Source organism: Cyprinodon variegatus, unplaced genomic scaffold (genome assembly GCF_000732505.1).
Source record: "Cyprinodon variegatus isolate N-32 unplaced genomic scaffold, C_variegatus-1.0 Scaffold608, whole genome shotgun sequence".
Lineage (NCBI taxonomy): Eukaryota > Metazoa > Chordata > Actinopteri > Cyprinodontiformes > Cyprinodontidae > Cyprinodon > Cyprinodon variegatus.
The window spans coordinates 278,308-301,980 of NW_015151061.1; positions in this window are offsets into that span (position 1 = coordinate 278,308).

The following is a 23,673-nucleotide window of genomic DNA, read 5'->3' on the forward strand; positions in this document are numbered from 1 at the left end:
TGGAATTTAAATGCGAAGGAATAATATTTCAAGTAATCTAGCTCTTTTGATATTATGGCTGTCTGCTAGGCTATTTAACACCGACACCTACTTACACTAACCCTTTTCTAAATGTATTTTCTGATAGGATATACCAGAAATACCAGTTGATAAGATGATTTTAATTGAAGATGTTATATTTAAAAAATTCCCAGCTGTAATTTCCAACGAAAGGTTATGAGAAATTAAAGACCCATTTTTAACCCTACATAACAATGCCTTCTTAGAGTAGATTAGAGTTGTTGTTAAGTTACTTTGTTGAAATGTTATATTTTATCCAGTTAAATAAGTAATTAGTAGAGAATAGCTACACAATAAAAAAAAATTATATATTACTTAAATGTTCCTGGTTGTAAAGCAAAGAGTAATTTGTACATTTTTTCTAAAACAGTTTTATCTCACTGAATGTAAAAATTACACTGGCAGACACTATGACAAGATTTTTTTATCTTACAACACACACCCCCACCTACACACATACCGTCCATGTTCAATGTGAAAATAAGCTTCGGCCATTGCTGTATGAATAAAATATATTAATTTCTAAAAGTACAGAGTTAAGTGAAGGTGCATGTCATCATCTCTTTGTTTCCCTCCCACTCTTACATCAGCCAGCAGCTCATAAGGTGGACCCGATGTTCTGTGATTATTCACAACAGGACCATTTGTCAAAATGCAAATAAAGCTATACGAGTAAACTCTTTGAGGAAAACCAGACCACTCTGGCCCCTCTATACCTCCCTGTGTGAACTGGCCGGCAAAAACACAAACATGTTTTCGGTCTGCAAGAGGGATAGCAATATATGCAGAAATGAACAACTGCACGTGCTCCACCATTATGCTCCATACTTGGCTCGGTTAAATGGAGCAACAGCTACGATTACTGCTGGATGACAGCAGGCCCTCTGCTTTGCCTTCGCATCGGCCACACTCACTCAGAGATCTGCAGCTGAGGTAATGCCTGGGTTCCACGCCAGAAATCCACACTCAGAACAGGGATGCAAAAATCACATCTAAATTTAGAGGATTGTTAAGTGGACTCTGAAACAATTCCATCAATCAAGCAGGCTGCCTTCTCCCTCTCTTCACAAAAGAGGATTTTCTACATTTCATTGCCATGCATCATGGTTTACGTCACAGCAGCAGCTCACGAGCAAAATGCCATTTACTGTCAAACTTTTAAGACCTATTTTGGATGTCAGGTATGGCATTTTACCTTTTCTTCTGATACATGTTTCTCTCTGTACACAGTACATGACCAAGAGGTGAACTCCACTTTACTGAGTGATAGGCCGCTATCCTCGGAAGAGAGCTCAGCGGCACGTTTATAGCTCATCCTCTGAATGTTTTGATACTTTGGTGCTGATCTGCAGTGTACGATACAAGCTTCTGGTAAATACCTTGCTGACTGTAAAATATTAGCCCTTCTCTTAGAGGGTATCACATGAGCCGGCCTCAGGGCGTCGCTGAAAGCTCTTAATGCTTTCCATCCCGCTCCATTGCCACTTTTCCCAGGAGCTCGACTGTCTGTCAAGCTGTAGAGAAAAACAAGTCATCTAGAGGAAATTTGGCTGTGCTGCACATGTAAGCTCGCAATATATGCAAATCATATATGGAAAGGATTCAATCAAACTTTTTTTTTTTTTTTTCCACATGCTGAAGAAATTATATATGTATTTTTAATGACATTATCAGAAATTCATCCATTATCTTACAGAAGTTTTGCATTAAATGTTGTAAAGGAACAGCTTGGAATAAGTCAAAAACGATGTACAAATTGGTTAAATGCACAAATTTAATAGGATAAAAATGCTTCTTATACACATTTCCACAAAGGTGACAGATATAAGCAAGAAAAACAGGAATTATTGAGAGAAAACAAAAGTATTTGCCGCAATCTTTTCTACATGAAAGAGGAGAATGTGGCAGTTTTAAAAAAGAACTGTTGAATTTGTCTCTAAAACCTTCTTATTTCTAATACAAAAAGTATTATAAACACTGTGTTATACGTGAATGTCAATGTTTTAGATTTTTTTTCTACCTGATATCCACAGACTGAGTTTTTACAGAATAACTGGTCTCAAAAAATGTTGAGACATCCTCAAATATAAGTCCAAATAAAGGTTATGGTAATTCGCCATGTCTACTAGAAATTTATACAGTGATTATTTCTCTAATATCATATGTTTACAAACCTAGAGGATAATAAAATTATATATATTTTTTGAGTAAACCATTTTATTATTAGATTAAAAGTAGTACTATTTAAAAACTTTATTTTATTGGCATCTAATCAGGACTTTTTAAATAAGAAACAGATACGTAAACAAAAAAAACGTTAGGATATTTATTTCAGGCTTTATTAAGAAACATATGGCTTAGCTGAAAATTCAGAGGCTGAGTTTGGAGATCTTAAAATCTAATATGGATTTGAATGATGAAAGAGGACTAAACTTTTAATAAGGGCATTGCATCTGTTTAGAGGTGAAAATTGTAAAATGAGTAAATATGTACTTCTACATCTGCTTTTAGTGATATTTCTACATGTTTACTAGAAAAAAATATAGTAAATATATTTTTCTTTGTCATTGTTTTCAACATGATAAATATATTATTATGATATATATAATTTCCAAATGAAATTTGTCTAAAAACAACTTTATTTGCTCACTTAATTAAAACATAAAAATAAAAAAATATTGAGCATTTGCTAAAGTTCTTGCTTGGAGGATGAGTTATACCCGATAAATAGTGTTCTTTAAATCAGATTAGCAGTATTGCAATTAAGGATGAATATTGCAAAAGCTTTGGAGAAGTCAACTCCATAAAGCTGATCTTATAGTCTTTCTAAAGTGGTAATTAGTGACAACTTTTTAACATTGCTCTGTTTCTTTTAGGATATATTTAGTAAAATAACCCTTAACTAAGGCTTTGGATAAAGCATAAGCTAATATATTTTTCTTTTATTTAAAAAAGCAGTTCCAGCTGGAAACTTTAATTTACTGTTGTAGATGTCATAATAGTACTTTTAATATTCATTTGCTGTTTTAGACTAAGTCTTCAAATAAGAAATCTGTAAAAAATGTTATACTTTATATGACTGCAGAATACTCCGCTAAGATTAAAACTTTCTCTGACATATTTGAAACCGTAAGCTTTATTGGAACCATGATTATTTTATGTTTTACTTGTCATGATCTTGGTGCTGATGACTGGCTTAATAACCAATTTATTTCACCTGCTTATCTCCGCCCGTTTTCTCATTTCCGTTCATCTGATCCGCCTGCTTCTGCTTCTATTTAACCAGCCCTCTCTCCAGTCATCAGTGCCAGATTATTCTCGAGCCAGTGGTGAGAGTGTTCCAGCGTTACCTTTGTGTTTCCATTTAACTGATCCTGACCTGTTCTGCCTCTCAACCACGAGCCTGCCTGTTCCCATCTGATCAGTTTTAACCTGCCTGCTTCCAGTCACCGGTGCCAAATTATTCATGCCTTTGGTGGGTGTTCTCTAGTGTACCAGTTTGTGTTCTGATTGCCTGATCTTGGAGCATTCTGCCTTTGTACTTCTGTGCCTGCCTATTCCCATTCTGATCCGTTTACCTGACCTGTCTTCAGGCTCCTGCTGAGTTCTGACCTTTGATGACCCTGGATCTCCTTCCTGACATTGACCTGGATTTCCCTTCGGTACCTCTTTGGATCTCTGATATTCTGTCTTGGACTCCTGTGAGCCTAGTCTGCATTGGCTTTAGCTTCGTCCTTCTTCCTGCGCCTGCTTGGATCTGATCTCCTGTCAGTTCTGCTGTCTTTAAGATTTCTAGAACTCTCAGGACAGCATTCATCACCTCATGTTGGCAGCGGCTGGAATCCATCTCTACGTTTGGGCACAGACTGAACTTTAAGACCAGAGGTTCCTGCCTTAGACACTGTAGCTGCCGTTGCCAATCCGACGTTTTTTATAAACACTTTTTTTCACACTGGTAACTGGTAAGTTGGCTTACAATAGGATGAAGGAGTCAGTTTTGTATTTTAATGTAGTACGTTACGGGGGATAAATAACACAGTCAAATTTAGCTAGAGAATTGATTATTTGTTTTTTGTAGAAATCAATAATAATCCAAACACAGATAAAACTGCAAAAAAAGCAACAACACAGAGATGACAGGAGCTCAATCACATAAAAGGAGGAAGTGGTCCAATCGGTGTGTGGATATAGTAACTGGAATGCATCACTAAGGTTTACTCTTTATTAAAATGATTCCTGTCCTTGATCTCAATAATGTCACAGATAAGCGGGTAACCCAGTCTGCAAAGAAAATGGCTTATTATAAATAGCTGTAAAGGCAGTTTCAAACCTCTGGGAGGAGAGAACTTGTTACTTTACACACACACACACTTGTGAGGCACATGTGGAGCCTCAGTAGCAACAGCAGCAGCCGGGCCGGGTGAGGACACCCCCTACATTGGATCCGGATAACCTGCCTCTGTGGCGAGCTATCAGCAACGAGTCAGTGTGAGTTATGCAATACGTTTTCTTTGATCTTCCCTATCAGGTGCAAAATGAGGCTAATTTATAAAAGAATTTCAATGCTCAAAGAATTTGGCTGCTTTTTATTAAGAACTTTCACAGTCAAGCAATCTGGAAAAACAAATCCGGCGCATAAATAACAGTAGAATAACATTGTGCTATGTGACACTCATAAATGATTGCGCACTTATCCAATCCTTTAGTTGACTTGATAAATTATGAGTTCTCGTAACAGTTTTTGTACCCTCCTCCTACTGAATGATCAAAGTGTGGTAGAAAAGGTTAAGAATATTTCACTAAGGTATGTGTTTTCAAGCTGGCTTCAAAGGCATGCAGCATTAAGATTCATCACTGTCTTGGAAAGTCAACTTAAGATGATAATAGTCTGAGCTGATGATTTGGCTGCAAACATGAGCATGTTTTAGGATGCGCACAGACAAGTGGTTTGTCTTTGTGAACAGAAGCCAGAAGTGATGAGATGACAGGTGGGAAAATGAAAGACTTTGTTTGACAAAAAGAGATTTTACTTTGGTGTGATGCAGCATTTCAACTATAACCATTGATTATGTCTTTTCTGTCAGTGAAATAAAAGGATGAATGCTTGTTTTTTTAAGTGGAAAATATTCTATTATTCCATGAAATTGCCTCTAAAGTGGAGGACCGTTGTATTTAGTTTAAAATGTGTTTTTTTCAAGTGCTTATAAGTAGCTAAGGTGTTGGTTGCAGTAAAATCTATGAATATTTTCATCTCCACATAGAATAAAACAGAATAGAAAAGTTAAGCAAATAAAAAAAATGTAAATTATTCACTCTTTTCATTTTGAATTATTAGCAGTCAACATTTTTCCTCCTTATCCCAGCTAAAGAGGTTCTGATTCACGTCCCAGATCAGTATAGGGTGGCTTTAAAAAACAAAATAAGTGGCTGTTCTACCTCACCTTTTCCTTTCACCACATTTCCTGCTTGATTAGAAAGGTGATTTTTGCTTACCTCTCTTATAAAGTGGGCTGTCAACACCCTATAAATAGTTAAGCCATTCCTTTATTAGAAATCCCCTTTTAAATTTGTTGCATATTGTTATCGTATGAAAAAAAAGAGTTACTTGTTTAGCATTAGCTGTTGGTTATAATCACAAAAAATTGTTTCAAAATATTTCTCCATCCAAAAAATCAGTATGACAATGTATTTAGCGATTTAAAATTGTTTTCATCCATCCATCCATCCATCCATCCATCCATCCATCCATCCATCCATCCATCCATCCATCCATCCATCCATCCATCCATCCATCTCGTTTTATCAAGAACTTTTGTTTCAATGTCCAATATACAGTTTATGTATAGTACAGTATGGTTGTTTTTAATACACTGTGTAGCCTGTGGTCTGTAACAATGCTGTGCCGAGCATGTACTGCAAAATCGAATCTGTTGGGCCATCTTATCAGTTTTTAAAGTAAAGATTAACCTCAAAATTTGCTCATTTGCAGCAATGGGACTTTTTTAGTGAAAATATTAAACCAAAGAGATAATTTGGAAATTTTGGAAATAAAAAAACACAAAGGACATACATATCCGCTGCTCTCCTGTCAGTTAGTGATGGAAACTGGAGGTAGTAGAGTGAGTGCATTAAAATAATTTGTAAAAAAAAGATTTATTTAACAAGTCATTCAGTTCATACAACAAAATTTTTTGTTACTTCACAATGTAAAAGTTTGTAAAATTAGTTGGACTTTATAGGCTCTACTTATCTTATTTTGAATTTCTGGCAAATGAAACTAAGTCAGCTTAAATAAAAAGATAGAAAACAGGACTTTGAATGCAGCTTAGTAAAAAAAAGAGCAACACATCTGAAAATATTCTTTTTCCAGAATACATAATAAAAAAATTCCAGTTAGTAAATAATAGTATCATCTTTCCCATTTTATGTGGCTGATCACGTGGCTGACTACATGGGTGCCTTAAGGCAACATCATCTATGGCTCAGTGGGAAGAGTGGGAAGAGTGGTCATCTTGTCGTCCAAGTAGTTGTAGATTTGATGCCAGCTTTCTCCACCTGCATGTAGATGTGCCTCAGTGCAAGGCACTTAATCAAAAGTTGCATAATGACCATTATATGAATGTTGGAACATGAGAGAGAGTGATTAGGTAGATGTGGCTAGACTGTAAAGCAGTTTGAGTGGTGAGTAAATTGAAAGGATTTGATATTAGACATATTAGAAGACACATCCCTTTTTTCATAACTTTTATTAATGTTTTCCCTTCTTAAATCAATCTTTTAATTTAACTTCATCTGGAAAAACTAATTTCACAAAGAGTTTTATACAGCAATATACCAAAAAAGTGTGTTGTCTTTTTTTTCTCATGGTGAACACTCCTCCTTCAGTTTATAATATAATTACAAAAGATGAGCAGTGTCCATATCCTAACTGTTGGGTCTAATGTATTCTGCAGGTTTGTTTGAAACGGAAAATCATGACTGATAAGAGTAGTGATGTTGTTATGCTGTTATTTTTATCACAACTGTATGATGAATGCAGTTGAAGAAAGTAAATCTAAACAGATATTAAGATTGTTATCTTGTTGGTATATTGGACAGAATACCAAACATATCAGTTTTAATCAGATAATGCTACCTAAATTATTTATTGCCTCCAAATTCTAATCAAAAAGAAAAATCTTCTTACAGGAAAAAAAAGAAAAAACTTTTCAAGGACAAAAAATGTATTGAAATTACTCACTAGACAGGGAGATTTTACTTAAAAACATGCACTGTACACAATTATTAACTTCATATTGAATTAGAAATTACTGGCCAGGTGAGATCATGCTGTTTAAATAGAGCTTTAGACGTAAAAACCTAAATCAAATTAGGCTGCCAAAATGAAAACTGATCTACTGAGGTAAAATAGTTCAAATGTGAAAATTTTTGTCTGAATGTCATCAACAGATTTGCCAGAAGTGATTCTTTTAAGTCAAAACTGCATCACAAAGCAAGCCTGTGTAGACAACTTGGCATTGGGGAACCTCAGAGGGCCAAGTCTGGGGGCCCCAGTCAGCTCAAGAACAGGGAGAAGGTTGTTTATAGAAGTGGAGACGTTCAGGAGGAACGTATCTCCCGGGCTGATCCCAGGAGCCGCACCTAATTAGAAACAACTGGTCGAAATTCACTTCAATGGCCGTGCAGATCTCTCTTTTTATGTTGCTTGGCTGCTTCTGAGCGTTCATCAGCTGCACCTCCAGGCTCATCTCCATCTCATAAGACTCCCCTGGCTGCGTGGTGTTTGTGGATTTCATGGAGGGTAAAAAGAAACTTTGGGCCTGCCGCTTAACTCCCCAGTGTTATCTCTCCTCTCTCACACATACAGTTGAAAGAGATATTAACTTTCACTCTATAAAAATATACGCAACCTTTTTTTTCACCGACTGATCTTAATTCAAATAAAATTGTGTTTTATTACTTTGAATTAAAAGGTCATCTAGACTTAAAAACTGTGCTTTTAAACAATACAACAAACCCACTGTAATTATTTAAGGTCTTTTTAACTTCTGTTACGTTTACTCACAAAATGAATTAAACCTTAGATGTATTTTGATGTATTCTAAGGCAATGCCACAAACTCTGCTTCCTTGTTTGACATCATGGAAAAACCAGCCAACACATCAGAAAGAAAGTTATGCAGCTCCACAAGCTCAACACTAGACATTCCAGATGCCTTAAGGTGTCATAGTAATCTGTTCAAAATCTTTTATGCAACTTAAAATCACCATGGGTGTATATCCACGTCAAAAAGGCAGCAGTTTTCTGAAGATTTTGGTATTTCCTTCAAATCTGTAATTTCTTCTTCTTTACCGTAATGATATTTTACTATCATGCCAGAAAAGAAATAACGTCCCAAAAACGACAAAACGAGCTTGCAGCCATGCGTAATGTGACCCGTCTCCCTGCAGGTCAGTGGTTTTACGCCCACAGGGCGCATATGTTACGCCAGCAGATTACTCCTTTCAAAATGGTCAGGCAAGGACCTCTAACACCTTGTTGAAAAGGTAAGAGCCTCTAGTTTCCAATGATGCCAGCCATTAGGGGGTATGACTAAAAAGGCCTTTATGTTGTTGCATAATTCTGGCAGAATCTGACATCTCGTTTAGGATTATAAATCTCATTTTATTTGTTTAGACAGCTGTAAAACAAAAAGTATTTGTGCCAAAAGTTATTTATAAAAGTTAAAGCGCCTCCTTTAAATGCATATGGGTAAAAAAAAAATAAATAAACTGTGTTTCAGCCATATCTAGAAATAAATCAAAATGAACAAGCGCTGGGCCGCTGACTGGACCGGACCGGGCATTCGAACCGAGCCATCAACTCCGGAGCAGGTCGCAGTCCGGAGCAAGCCGGGGACGGAGCAACCGAACCCAACCCGGTTCTTCACCCTGCCTGCCTTACCGTACTTGGTAAGGTAAATAAACAAAGGCTTGAAATGGAATAAAAATGAGTGAGCTCCATCTGGCTAAAGTAGTAGAACAATTTGACGTAGATTTGCAGTCAGTGGGTCATATGGCCTGGAAGCTATTGAAGAAATATCAATTATTTTTTAAATAAAAAATTTGTAAAAATATACAGAGGCTTGGAATAGAAATGAGTGTGCCTCATCAGGCTAATGTAGTAAAACAATTTCATAAAGAATTTGAGTCGGTTGGTCATATGACCTGGAAGCTATTGAAGAAAAGTTCCAACTTTTGTCTTTGAAAATATCTTAAATATTTAAAATAGCTTATTATTGCATAAAAGCAAGTGTGCCTTACATATGATATCTGTTGGCATGATTTTATATTAGTTTGGTCTTAGCTGGTCATAAGATGAGGAATTTATAGATTTTTGTTTCTCAAGAGTGCTTGGTTCAAAGATTTGTTGACGGTCCCTAACTGCACCACCGCAGCAGTAATTGGATGAGTTGAGAGACGCTGGCCGATATCAGAGTCCCTCAGTCGGATAAGTAACAAGTAACGTTTGTTTTAAAAATGTAAGGAATAGAAAGTACAGATACTTGTGTGAAAATGTAATGAGTAGAAGTCAGAATAGGAAGAAACATAAGTAATGGAGTAAAGTATAGATACCTAAAAAGTGTACTGAAGTACAGTTACAAAGTATTTGTACTTCGTTACTTGACACCTCTGGTAAGAACCAATAGACAAAAGGTTTCACCAAATGTCAAGCGGTAAACGTCAATTCTGCTCAATTCAGAGGAAATGTACAAAACATTCTACAAATAAAGTTAAAAATAACAATCAAAATTCTCCCTCCTATCTTACTGGTATTAAGTGAGAGTAAATTATACTTAAAAAAAATGTCTGCCTCCTTTTGGACTGTATCTAAATGTCTGGTTTTAGCTTCACATACACAGGTCTTGTCTTGAAACAACAGGCTGCAATCACACAAGCCAGGTCCAATCTGTTTTCAATTGGCTCTAGACTTTTATGTGTTTAGACCTTGCCCTGTTGCCTTTGAGAAACATTACATCATGAACCTTTGTTTTACTGTAGCTGCACTGTAGGTGCTTTGTTCCGTTTTCATCTCTTACTCTGCCGCCATTTGGAGCACTGACTTATGAGATCAAACTAAACAGGAAGAAGTGTCCCTAACAAGTTGTTCAGATCCAGCTTTGCCTTTCTGAAAATGCCTGCTCCTGTCACAACACGATGTCTGCATGATGATTGCATGTCTGGCAGTAACATGTCTTGGCACAGACGCACCCAGACATGAACCACTCTGAGTTCTCAGGTCAGTCTTATCCTGTCATCAGACCATCTGAACATGAAGTTCCTCATTCAAATGGCATTCGAGTGCTCCCTTTTAAATGAGCACTGGCAGAGGGGCAACGTTCATATTTAAACCAGGTGATGGAGTTTTAGAGAGGAACAGTATTACTCATAATATGGACTAAATAATCACAGATTTTACTTATCTTTCCTTTTTTTTCATTCAAAAACACTATACACAGCTCTCTAAATAAAGCAGCTTTATTCGATCACTCCTAAGCTTTATTATTGGCGCAATATCTGTCTGGAAAAAAATGTTGATGTTAAATCTGAGAAAGGTTTATGGTGTACTGTAATTTAATTGGAGATGTATTGAGATGATAAATACTGAAACTGCATCTGATACTTATACTTGCCATAACCCTGAAGGCCTGTGTAGATTCAAAGCCTTGGATAAAGTGACTATTATACTATCAGAATAAAATAAATCAAGTGCAAGACAAAAAAATATACTATCAATGGTCACTTTCCAGTAAGTCTGACAATGTTGTAACTATAATCCCTGGAATTTCTATGCAAGTTAAAAAACATTTCCTCTGGTTAAAGAAGAGAAATAATCCAAGGTAATGCACCTGAGAAAAATATTCACACCCCTTTTGTCCAAACAACACACTGAAATGTGTCTTATTAGTATTTTATATGACAGATCAAAGCGTTGCAGTTTATAATTGTGAAGTGGATGGAACCTGATTGTTTTTATCAATGAAAGCGTTTTAGCCCCTGTTGCTCCAATACCACTTACTAAAAACCAGAGTAACAATAAACATTTTATGGAGCACTCGTTAATCCATCGCTAAAAAAATAAAAAAGTATGCAAGCCGAAAGAGTATGGCACCAGGGATAAATTATACTATTATTATAAAATATAAAAACATTACCTTTTGGTAGGCATTGTTACTTTTGCTTTTTGATCCATCCGTTTCTTCAGTCTGGGCTTTATAAGACTTAATTTTAGTACTTTAGTAAAAACATTACAGTTGAAAATATATTTGAATACACAGAATAACATAATTTTTGTTAAAAGGACCCATTTAAACAGCTGGTTTACCAAAACATCCTTTTCAATGTTTTGTCTTCAGGCAGTGTTTGTTGAGCTCTAACTACATATAGTGATGCTTTACTGTACGTAATCCCAAAAAGACAATGGTTATTAGTTTGTAAATACTTTTTGCACAAATTCTTACTGTTATTTAATTAAGTGTTACAAATTATCTTGAGTCCATATAGTCCATCTTTTTTTCCTATAACGGCTGAGATTCAAATCGTAACTGAGACAATACCTGTCATGGTCTCGGCTCTGATGACGGGTCTGATTTCTCATTTCACTCACCTGCTTTTCTCCGCCAAGTTGTCATTACCCCTCATCTGATCTAACTGCTTCAGTCTCGTATTTAACCAGCCTTCAGACCAGTCAGCAGTGCCAGATTATTAAAGCCTTTGGAGAATGTCTCTGGTGGTGTGATTCTGACCCATTCTGCCTCTGGACCTCTGAGCCTGCCTGTCGCCATTCTGATCTGTTTGCCTGGCCTGTTTTCCAACTCCCGCTACATCTCTGACTGTGAACCTGGACCTGTTTCCTGACTTTGTTCCGGATTTCCTTTCGGCATCTCTTCGGACTTCTGATCTCATGGTTCTACCAAGCAAGTCATCAACATCAGCTTTGGCTTCGCCCTCTGGATAATTCTCCCTTCCTTCGTCTGCTCGGTTCTGATCTCCTGCTTGTCCTCCAGCCTCCAGGACTACAGCGTGTGGGAATCTCTGGGCAGCGCCCATCGCATCTTGTTGTCAGCAGACCGGCTGGAACCAGCCTCACCCTCTGGGCTCAGACGGAAATATAAGCCCATGTTAGTAACTCAGACGTTCATTATCATCCACCCCCACATAGACATGGTCACTAACCTGTTGTCTCCTTCTTCAGATGTTCCTGCCGTAGATGCCAACGTTGTTCCCTCCAGTTCAGTTTCTAATAAACGTTGTGAGAAATCTAACTCTGTCTGCCTCGAATACTACATCCTATTGTTCTGAGCTTGACAATTGCATGACAAACAACTATTAGTCGTACCCTAAAGAAAAACTGTCCTGGAATGAGTTTAGAAACAAGATAATTGTAGCTAGATTTCTTTCTTAACTCGAATTAGAAGACTGTATTTTTATTTTGTATGATGTCTCAAAATCAATTCTTGAACTCAAGCCTTTATCTCTGTCACAGACACATTCCCAAATATCGACTGAACCTAAGCAATCTTACAAGAACATAAGCAAATGTAAAGCTGACAGAGCTGTACTGTACACCGAGCTGTCACTTCAATTAAAAGGTGCTTCTAAAAAGTGTTGAGCCCCTAACACACCTAACTTACTAGGGTCTGTAAGATAAATTCCCACTGGAAAAAATCTTCAACTTTCTGGTTGCAGTTTGGTTGTGAAGGCAAATGCATCACAAGACGCAATGTTTACAGAATGCATGGTGAGCGTTTACTTAAAATATCTTGCATATGCTAACTTGAATTATGTGTGAAAAGATTGCAGAAACATAGATTTGCTATGAGCAAAGTATACATCATAGAAACAAGGACATGGTGTTGACATGATGGTGGCCACAGAGCATACAAATTCAATTTGTGGCATGTTAGGGATGTTTAGATACAGGCACCTGATTAACATCAGAGCTAGACAGTAGGTCCAGATGCGGGACACATGCACCAGCTCTATGTAAAGGCAGGATAAAGTGGAACCGCAATTCAAGCAGTTTGATTACTTTGTTAGTAGTTTGCTTAGTTAAAATGACGAAGTTCTGTGAGCACAAAGCTCACATTGCAGTAAGAGCCATGATCTGCAATAGACTTCTAAAGCTCTAATTCATTTAGCCTTCTGAAACAAGCAACAAATACAGGTACACAGATGTAAGAACACAATTCAAGATTTAGGTAACATTATAACTGACAACAAAAAAGAAAGAAATCTATTTTATTTTATCAATTGTGTGTCAGCTACAGGTATAAAAATCTAAGGATCAACCAAGGGGCCTCCATCCTCAAAACAGGCACATATTAGCGTTGACTAAAACTAACAAAAAATAGCACTGGTTTGCGACGTACAGCTAATGAAACACATTCTAACTGATGCATTTTATGTAATCACTTTAACGAATGTTTGCTACAGTCAAAGTGGGACACTGTAATTTTTCTTTTACGTTCCAAATTATATTTTTCCGTTATACTAAAACATTAAAGGTGAAGTAAAACTAAGATTTTCTAAGATTCAGGCAACTTTATACTGTTGAGTTCTATAATTAAGGGCTGCATTAAAAAATATGTCCTTGGAAATTATTAGCTGCTAATATACTGCTAAATATCTTATAGACAAGTCTGGAAAAAAAGGTGTATACTGTAGGTATTTTATTGTTTATCTCCTGATATTTTGGCAACTCTTTTACCCCTTGTATTTATTTTTGTACATTGAAATACAAAGGAATGTCAGCTAACTTTACCAAATACAAGCACGTAAATCTGGTAAAATATACTTTTGTCCTTTTTATGCCTTCACTGTGAAAAATAAGACAAAACAAAAGAGTAACAGAGCTCTCCTTTAATCCTCTTTAAACCATAGGAGCAACCTCTCCCAAGGGATGTAATGAAACTAGGTAAGAGATCAAATGGTAAAATGTTTACATTTCAGTGTTGAAATAGCCCTGCTTGTATTTTTAAGCACCACAAATTCAGTCCGGGACTTGAAAGGCGAACAATCTAACTGTTGTTAAAACGCCGAGCTCTCGCATAAGGTGACAATAGGGGGAACTTTAACAACCTAACATTTTACTGTAATACTGTGATATCTCTTAGCATGCACATTATAAATATGATGCGCAAGACCATTGTGTTTCCTCTGAACCACAACCTGCTTTATTATTCACCCTGTTTGCTTTAGGCCAGTAAGGGATCACCAGAAGTTATTAAAGGAAGCTGCATGCTGGATGAAATACTGCAGAACAGAGCTAACTCAGACCGCAGACCTAAATCAAATGACCAGCTTTCCCACTGAAGAATGCAACTGGTCTCCACAACACTGACAGACTCAGAGTGTAATGGTTCAGGCAACCATGGGTAGTTTGACTCCAGCACCCCCCGTCATTTTTTTTTTTTTAATGGAGAAAGAATGAAAAACAAAACAACACATTCTCTCCCTTCCTTTCAGTCCAACTTGCTAGCATGCACTCCCCCGGAGACATTGGACCACAGACATCCAACAGAAACACCAAACAGAAATAGAGCTTCTATTTCAGTCTGAGCTGGGTGTTATTTTTAGAAAAAGCGACATGCTCCACATTGAATTACAACATCATAAGGTCACTCAATAAACCCCCCACCCCCAGTTTTGCAGACCTCTTGCCTCCAAAACTATGACTCACTGCAAAGTATGTGGTGACGTTACCCCAAACCATACTTGCCCAGGACCTGATCAAAAAATTTGATATTTAGCTCACTGGGGTTGATTCAATCAAAGGGGGCTAACTCATGCTGCCCATTATGCTCTGGTTTCACTAAACAATACTTTGATACTTTCATCATGCAGGTAAAAGCAGGCTGCACACATCCGTTTGTTCTCTGTTTGCCTATTATGGACCACGTCCATCAGTTCCCTCTTACTTTTGACAGCTCATCATAACATTTGTTTGCAGCACGTCAATGAAACGCAACACAAACATGTAATGGGATAATGTTGCTGTTGGTATGCCAGGCTGAAAGAAAATTTACAACAAAAAAAAAAAACAGATGCTTTCAATTTCTAACTCGCTTCAGTGTTTCTTCCAAGCAGTGATGTAGTTCAGAATGAAAAGATAGGTAATCTGTAATCTGGCTTTGCTAATCGGCAACAGAAACAATAAGACCACCTAGGATCATTACTACCATTATCTAATGAGAGAACATTTATTTAATGAAGATATTCTCTTGATTAAAGCTTACACAATGGCTTGGATAATAAATAATAAAACTAGAACCAAGGAGAGAACAGTAAAACAAGAGGTTTGAAATAGTGTAAGCTATTAGGTAATATGTAAAAACAAACAGGGTGAGAAATTACAGACAAAACAATAAAACTGTGACAGCAGGGTGCTGTAAAAGTAATGAGCCCCCTCCCCGGCCTTCACAGACAAACTTAGTTGTTCTGATTCACCCATATTTGGATTTCATTTGTCTGTTTTTCAGTGATAGAATCTCAAAGCTCATGTTTCGAGATAATTTAGAGGAAATTTTAGACACTTTTACCGCATGGCTTCTAGTGAACTATGACGCCTTGCTTGACTTTAACTAAAGGCAGATAAACGCTCCTGAAACACTGTGGAGACACCAAAAAATACAGTCACAAATTGTTTGAAATAAGTCTCTATCAGCCATGTACATCTCATTTTGAGACTAATAACGAACCCCTCAAATCTAAGATGATCAGAGTGGTGTATGCAGTTCAATGCAGTGAAGAATGGTCTGACCTTTACATTGGAAAAAAACCAAACAACCTCTCCACAGATGCACGGCCCAATACAGGCAAGCTACCTGCTTCGGACAAGACTCGGCTGTACACCTACACCTTAAGGACAAAGGACTTTCGTTGGAGGACCAGAATGTTCACATTTCGGATAAAGAAGACAGGTGGTTTGAGAGGGGTGTGAAGGAAGCCATTTATCTTAAGAGAGAAAAAATAAACTTAAACAGACCGGGTTGGATTCAGGTTTCAGCTCTCAAAAACACTACAACGCAGCAATAGAGTTGATATCTTCCCGCTATCCTCTCAATCCTCATCTGCATGCAGGCAATGGTGTAACGAAACAACAATAGCCCACGTAGGCAACATTATCTGAGTGGGCCCCATTTGAAGTACAACACGTGATAAAGGTTCAGGATACGGCGACAGTTCCATTAATCAGCCAAGAAGATACAAATAAGACAGAACTTGTTTATTTTGAATTTCTTCTTATTTCTTCTCTGGAGTCTGCTTCAGTACCTCTTTTTGGTATCCATTGTCGCTTACACATTGTATGTAACGGTTATGGTTTTAATCTACGCTCTGGATTACCCATAATCACAAGCCGTATTGTAAAAAATAAAATACTCAAATACATCGTTCTTTTAAGATCTTTATATTATATGAGTGTATTTTTTTTACCAACCATCTGCTTTGCTATTGGTGTCGTGTTTAAACGGCTCACCATCAAGTTTAAATCTGCCATGTGTATAAATAAGGTCCAGTGCCATCAGTCACTTCAGTATTAGGTGGGTTTAAGAGCAATTTCTCGCACCATTACATCTGCAAATAGACGTCTTAGTCTACAGTTGTGTAGGGGGCCTATCAGGTGTCAGTGATGGGGCCCTAAGAGGTCGTGGGCCCCTAAGCAAATGCTGTCTCTGCTTACTGATATTTACGCCTTTGCATGCAGGTGATCAAAGCATCGGGCCTGTTTATCCAGACCAACAACAACCCTAACGACACCCCTTAGAGAGGAATGGGCTAGATTCGGGTTCATTTTCAGACCAACATCAACCTAAATGACTTCCCATTACAAAGGGTTGGACCTGTTTTCGGTTCAACTTGGATGTTTTCTAAGCCATAACATCACACTTTTGTTGGGCTACTCTATAAAGCTTGGAGTGCCATGTTACTCCAGACATTTTGAATTGAGTAGGCTTTCTGGAAGGAAGCGAATTGCTTCATACTTGTTTTTTTGGAATCTGGAAACTAATATTTTTATTCATTCTTTTCAGCAAAAGAGCTCAAACTCTGTCATAAAGGGCAAATATCGTCTGTGAGCACAATCTTTAAGGATTGAGCCATATTTTCTCTTGGATTTAGGTCTGGGCTTTTATTTATAATCATAGCTACTCTGGGTTAAGACTCTAGGCTCTGTGGAAAGAAGGAATAATGACAGCATGATTCAATTGCCAGCCTGTTTCACAATTGCCATGTTTCCAGGTTGCAAAGTTTCTCACTAAATACCAAATTATGTACGAATCTTCCACTTTGGTCTGTCTGGACCAGAACAAACCAAAGTGAAACATCCATACATGTTTTGAGGATTATTTCAGAACATGCTTTGAAGTACTTACAGCTTAATGCATGACCTCTCTGCTGTTCTTATACTGTCTTCATGCTGTTTCTTACCAACAAACCTCTAATGCAATACAACGGCTGTGTTTATACTGAGATTAAGAGACTTCTGTGGATATATAATTGTATTTGATTTTTTAACAGCTTTTGAGAATAAAGGGGGTTTAATTCAAATATGCCACATAATTTGTATCCATAAAATATGTTAATGACAAATAGCAGCTTAGGTAAATTTGTCAAAAAAAATGTTTCTGTGACCTTTAGATTATTAAAAGGTTATAGCTATATTGGGAAATCTGATAACAGTTGAGAGAGATAAACTTCCCTAGAAACCATCACTATCTTTTTTTCCAGCTAATTTTTTTGTTTTGTTTTACATAGCATCAAATTCAAATGACCATATAATTATTTTACTCCCAATTTGGAGAAAAACGGATCATGTTTTACTGGACTTGTCCCCAAAAAGCCCTTTAGCCCTTTGTTCAACCGTGGATGTGGGCGAGAAGTTAAATGTCATGCTGAAGAGCCTCTAAGCTTATCTAAGAAGCATAGGGCTTTCACGAGTCCAATACTCCTGCAAGGAGATTTTAGGGAGTAATATGGAACAAAAGATTAATTCTAACGGTGGGAAACATACAGAATTTGATAAGTCTTGTTTTGTATTCTACACTTACACATTGTATTCAAAGGGCATTCAGTTATCAATTGAGCTGCTCTTAAATCTTTACACTCCCCCATCACCTCTTTTGTTTTTTCCAGAAGCCAAAATGAAGAGGACCAACTTATGTTGAAGCATTATCTTCCCTCAGTCCAAATACCGCATATTGTAGCCACCACTTCTTGTTCCTAGCACCTCTCCTGTACGTTTTGCTCAAGTTTAACGGATATCATTATGCATCAGAAACACAGATGCATGGAGCTTGTCAAATTGGGGCCACAAAAGAAGTTAAACCACTGCACGGCTGAAGGTCTCCATTATAAAACCTAAAACATGTAAAGGTACATAATGTATGTCACACTCAATACACATAAATAATAAATATAATCTTATTAAATATTGTGAGGTGTGCACTGCCTATACATTCCGTCATGCAAAGGATTGTTGGCTCCCTATTCTAAAAATTATGATAGATCGGAAGCATTGTGCTTTGTTTTTCTATCTCCTTCCTTAGTGCTAGCACTATGCTGGTGACTGCTAATGCCCTTCCACTTTGGCTTAGAGTCCTTATAAATTTGGTGAATTTGATTGGAACTGTTGATTTGAAAGGAAGCGGGCCTACAGATCAGAACTCAAATGTTAAAAAAGGATTTAGGCTACGTTCACACTGCAGGCCTTGATGCTCAATTGCAATTTTTTTGTGAAATCCGATTTTTTTTGCGTTGCCGTTCATATTTCTAAATATATGCGACTTGTATGTGATCTCCTGTGTGAACTGCAGTCATACAACGCAAGTGTCCCGCATGCGCAGAAGAGGATGCAATGACGTCACATGCCAGCGTGCTCTTTTTTCCGGAAGTAAACATGGATGGTAGTGCCGGCGTGCATCTAGTAGTCTTTTCCAACCATAAAAACTCAATCTTTTCAATATCTTTAAACATAAATACTGCTCTCCACATCATCATCGGCCATGGTTGTTGTTTTTCTTGCCGCATAATAGTGACCTTTGTCGGGTATTAATGACGTTCAGACACAGGTCACATTTGAAAAGATCAGATTCGTATCGGATTCAGGACCACATAGCCAAGTGGCCTGGGTCTAATTGGAAAAAATTGGATCTGTGTTGTTCAGACTGCCATGAAAAGATCAGATCCAGGTCGCATATGGGCAAAAAAATCGGATTTGGGTCACTTTAGGCTGTGGTGTGAACGTATCCTTAGTTTCAGCATCAGGGACCAAACCATAAGGGAAAAGGACAAAGGAAGTAAAAATAACACAAAAATGAACAAAATGGCAAAAAAGAAAAAAAGTCAGGATATAAAAGTGGTCAACTAATCTGAAAATACTCAACATTTTATTTAACAAACAAAGCAATTGAGGTAAACTGACCTAATGCAATGACAAATAAGAGCAACTCATATAGCTGTTTGGCCAAATCAAAAAACATACACAGGGGAAAAATGGCTGACAATAAATAGTACAGATTTTAACCAACTAAACCCAAATCCTCCTCATAATTCAATTGTATATTGTAGGGCCCGATGAGCCAGGTGCCCAGACTCAATCCTCCTTAGACCATTGCCACGCCTTTGGTTCATTAAAGCAGCTCGTCCCAACTATGGTAACTCAAACAAAAGAAAGAAATAGAAATTACCTTAAATTATTGGTATGTGTGCACACCATAACAGCAATGCAAGATTAAAGAAAGTTACTAATTTATGCCATATATTAATAATAATAATGAAAGAATTTAAAAATACTATCACAAAATTATTATGTATAATATTAAAACCATAGTATCTTCAGTGAGCGATAACCTTCAAGGCACACAGTATCGCTTTTGGCCACTAGGGGCACTAGACCTGTACTGAACTACACTAGAACTGTAGCGCCCCTAGTGGCCACAAGAGCTGAAGCACTGTCACAAATGTCAACAAACAGTCCGCATCGTGTGGCACGGAAGACCAGCGGTGGAGACCAGGCGTCTTCATTAGCTTTTGTTTGTAGCCTGCTAGCTTTCTCTGCCACTGTTTTGCTTCTAGTAAACCTAGAAAATAATAACAAAGATATTTGACTGTATACTAGGAGAAAATGCTTCTGATCTAGTGTGCACACCATAACAGCAATGCAAGATTAAAGAAAGTTACTAATTTATGCCAAAGAATATATTTACCTCTGAAATTTCTTGTTGTCAAATGTCAATGTCAAATTTATTTATATAGCACTTTAAAAACAGGTATAAAACTGCACCAAAGTGCTTTACAGGAAAGACAACAACATCAACTGACAAAACAGAATGTGAAACACTGCATCTTCTAAAAGCCGAAGAATAAAAATAAGTTTTAAGAAGTCCTTTAAATTGATCCCGGCAGTGGGAAGATTTAATTTGAAGAGGTAAATTGTTCCACAGAATTGGAGCAACAACAGAGAAAGCCCGATCTCCTTTCCTCTTAAGTCGAGTAATGTCAGTAAGAACTGTCAGTAATAGTTGATTATTTGAACTTAGACTTCTCGACACAGACTGGAATTTTAAAAGGTCTCTAAGATATGGATGAGCTAATCAATTTAAGACCTTATAAGTTAATAAAAGAATCTTAAAATCTATTCGGTAAAAGACAGGCAGCCAATGTAAAGAGGCCAGTGTAGACCTTATTATGCTCTGTGCTTTAGCAGAATCCCTGGGAAACGTTCTTGGCTTTTCAAGCACGTCCGGAGGGGGCATGTTTGGTGTCATTTTTCTTTTCCATATCTTATTCTTCTCTTATTTAGAATGGTAATAGGTTTATATCTATAACTTTATTTTTGTGCCACTGACCTGAAAGTGAGACGAATGTCTAGCGTTTAAAGTCACACACTGCCAAATCTTGTCTAAACTCTGAAACTCTGCTCGGTCGCCTACGCACTATTGCTTCAGTCCTTTTTGTTGCATGCTAGACAATGTTTCTGCATACTGGCTGTGGTGTTTGGATGTTAAATGTCTCTCCGCCAACAAACCAAAATGTTCTTTTCTGTCAAATTCAGAATTTTTGGTACATCCCTAATTTAGTACTTTGAAAACATGGTTCTTCTAAAGGCATGATCATTTCATTTTGAGGCTTAATCAGTCTATCCTGAGGAGTAGGAACAGATTTCACATCTATTATACCTATTAGCAATATAAGCTGCTCAATCTAAGCTGCTCTATGGTATGAGGTTCTGGCATCATACCATTCATGAACAGCATTATGGCTGGACTTGGCACTTTTCAGGAGATGTCTGATGGCTAATTTCTTCTGAATTCCCCATGATGTCACAGAAAAAGCCATGTGTTTGAAGTGTATCTTAAAAGGGTTACAGACAGCCATGCATTTCAGAGTCACCAATCAACCTTAGCCATGGAGGAAGCTGATTACCTGGAGCAAATCCACACTCCACATAGAAATGCTCCAGCCTCTCAGTATGTCATTATCTGTAATTTGGGAGTCATGCAGTTATTGCCACTGACACTGATGATTGCAGCAGGAAGGAACAGACTGTCAGATCTGCATTATGCAAACCAGCGTGGTGGCAGCGAGCCGTGTGCTTTGCATCCTTTCCAGTAGTTGGAAATGAAGGCAAGTGTGAGGACGCTCTGTGTTTCTCTATGGGTAATCATTGTGCAGGAAATTAGACGTGAAATCTTTGAATAATCATGGATCTAAAGTGTAGATGGAGCCGACAGTAGTGAAGCAAATTGCAGCGAGTGATTCCAATTACTGTTTATGGAACGCAGCTGTCTGAACTCCATGTGCTGGTGAGTGCAACTCTGAGGCTTACGTACAAATTTAAAGCTCTGCTTATAACACGGTATAAACTGAGGTCAGTGAAAAACATGTTGGTTTTTCCTCCATAGTTTACAAATTTTCCCTTTGTGTTCTAATACAAAAAAAAAAAAACTAGTGTTTGCTTTCAATCGTGTACAAACCCTGTTATCCGTGTTTATTTACATGCACCGAATCAATCCATCCGTATTACAGCCAGCAGTCATGTACTGGATAAGCTTTCTTCTCAAAACATTTGGATTTAATTATCATGGGGATATGATATCCAAACAATCTGCTTTCTTCCATTAATAACATGATTGCAGCATCGTAGTGCGAGCTAAGGCCGCATATTTTTTTATATAGTTTCACGAATTTGGTACTCATGCACTTACTATTATGGGCATTGGGCAAAAACTAATGTAGAGTAATGACAGTTTATTTTCTGGAGTCTTAAATTGATCTAATAGAGGAAGGACACTGGATCCACAGCCTGAAGGATTACACCTAAATACACAAATAATACTTCTTTGACTTGTTCAGGAGAAAAGTATCCATATTTGTTTTTCTCCTCTGCATGACAGCTTGGTCGAAATGTGGAAAAGGAAACTGGATGGAGCTTATTGTGTCCCTGATAACTATAATCCTGTATATTGAGGAAACATCGGACCAAGGCAGGGTGTTGCTTTGCAGATAAGCACTAGAGATTCAGATGTTCTATTAATAAAGCTTACTGGAGTCATTTGGAGCATACTTGGAGAAGTGTTTCTCTTATTCTCCATAGCTACTTTGAAGTTATGATCATTTCTTTGCTTAACGTACTTGAAGTTGTGGCTTTGTTTGTGCCTACCACTTTTTCACTCCTAGAGACTGACTGTTTTTCTCTGTTCCATTTTGCAAAACACCTTAACCTCATTCCGATTTTATGAAAAGCATATGTTAACATGAACTTCCAAGTTGTTCTACAAATTTAAAATTAGATTGAGTGGAAATCTTTTTGCTTTAATCAGAGTAACTTAAACAACTTGTATATTTAGTATTATGTTCTTCTACAAGTTAAACTTCCACAAAGTCTCAAGTTTCCTGCTTACAGGTTTTATTCTGCAACTTCACTGTATCTAGCTCCATCAATCTCCTCATTATTTTATGGCATGGTGCTTAGGGGATGGTGATCAGAATGAAGTGCAGTGTTCGGTTTTTACAACATAGCATTTTGTATGGAGGCCCAAAAGTTTGATTTCAGGCCGTTTGCTCAGGCCAACGATACATTAAAACAGTTTTTTTTCTGTTTCTGTTGCTGCATCTAAATTACATATGAATAGCAATCTTTGCACAGAAGACACTAATAGAAAAGCTAAAAAAATTATTTTTTCATTTTTTCCACCATTATTTGGCAGTGTCTTCTTTAAAACTCAGTGACATATTCATGCATACAAATACCCGTACTTAACATGTGACTGACTGCATTCGTTATCCATTATCTACGTTCGGTAGTTGTGCAGTTCTGCCCTACACTTTCCATTTTCAGATTGTGGGGTGAACAATATTGTTTTGTTGTTTATAGGTTTGCTTGAACTCTGCATTCTCTTCTTCATAGCTCGCCTGTGTCTGCTGTTTTTTTTTATTAATATTTTCCACTGGTGTCAATCAACAAAGTACAAATACTTTGTTACCTTTACTTTAGTTTAGTAATTATTTTTTAGACAAATTTTTACTTATACTCTTTAGATTTTTTTCTGCAATTATCTCTCCTTTCTACTCC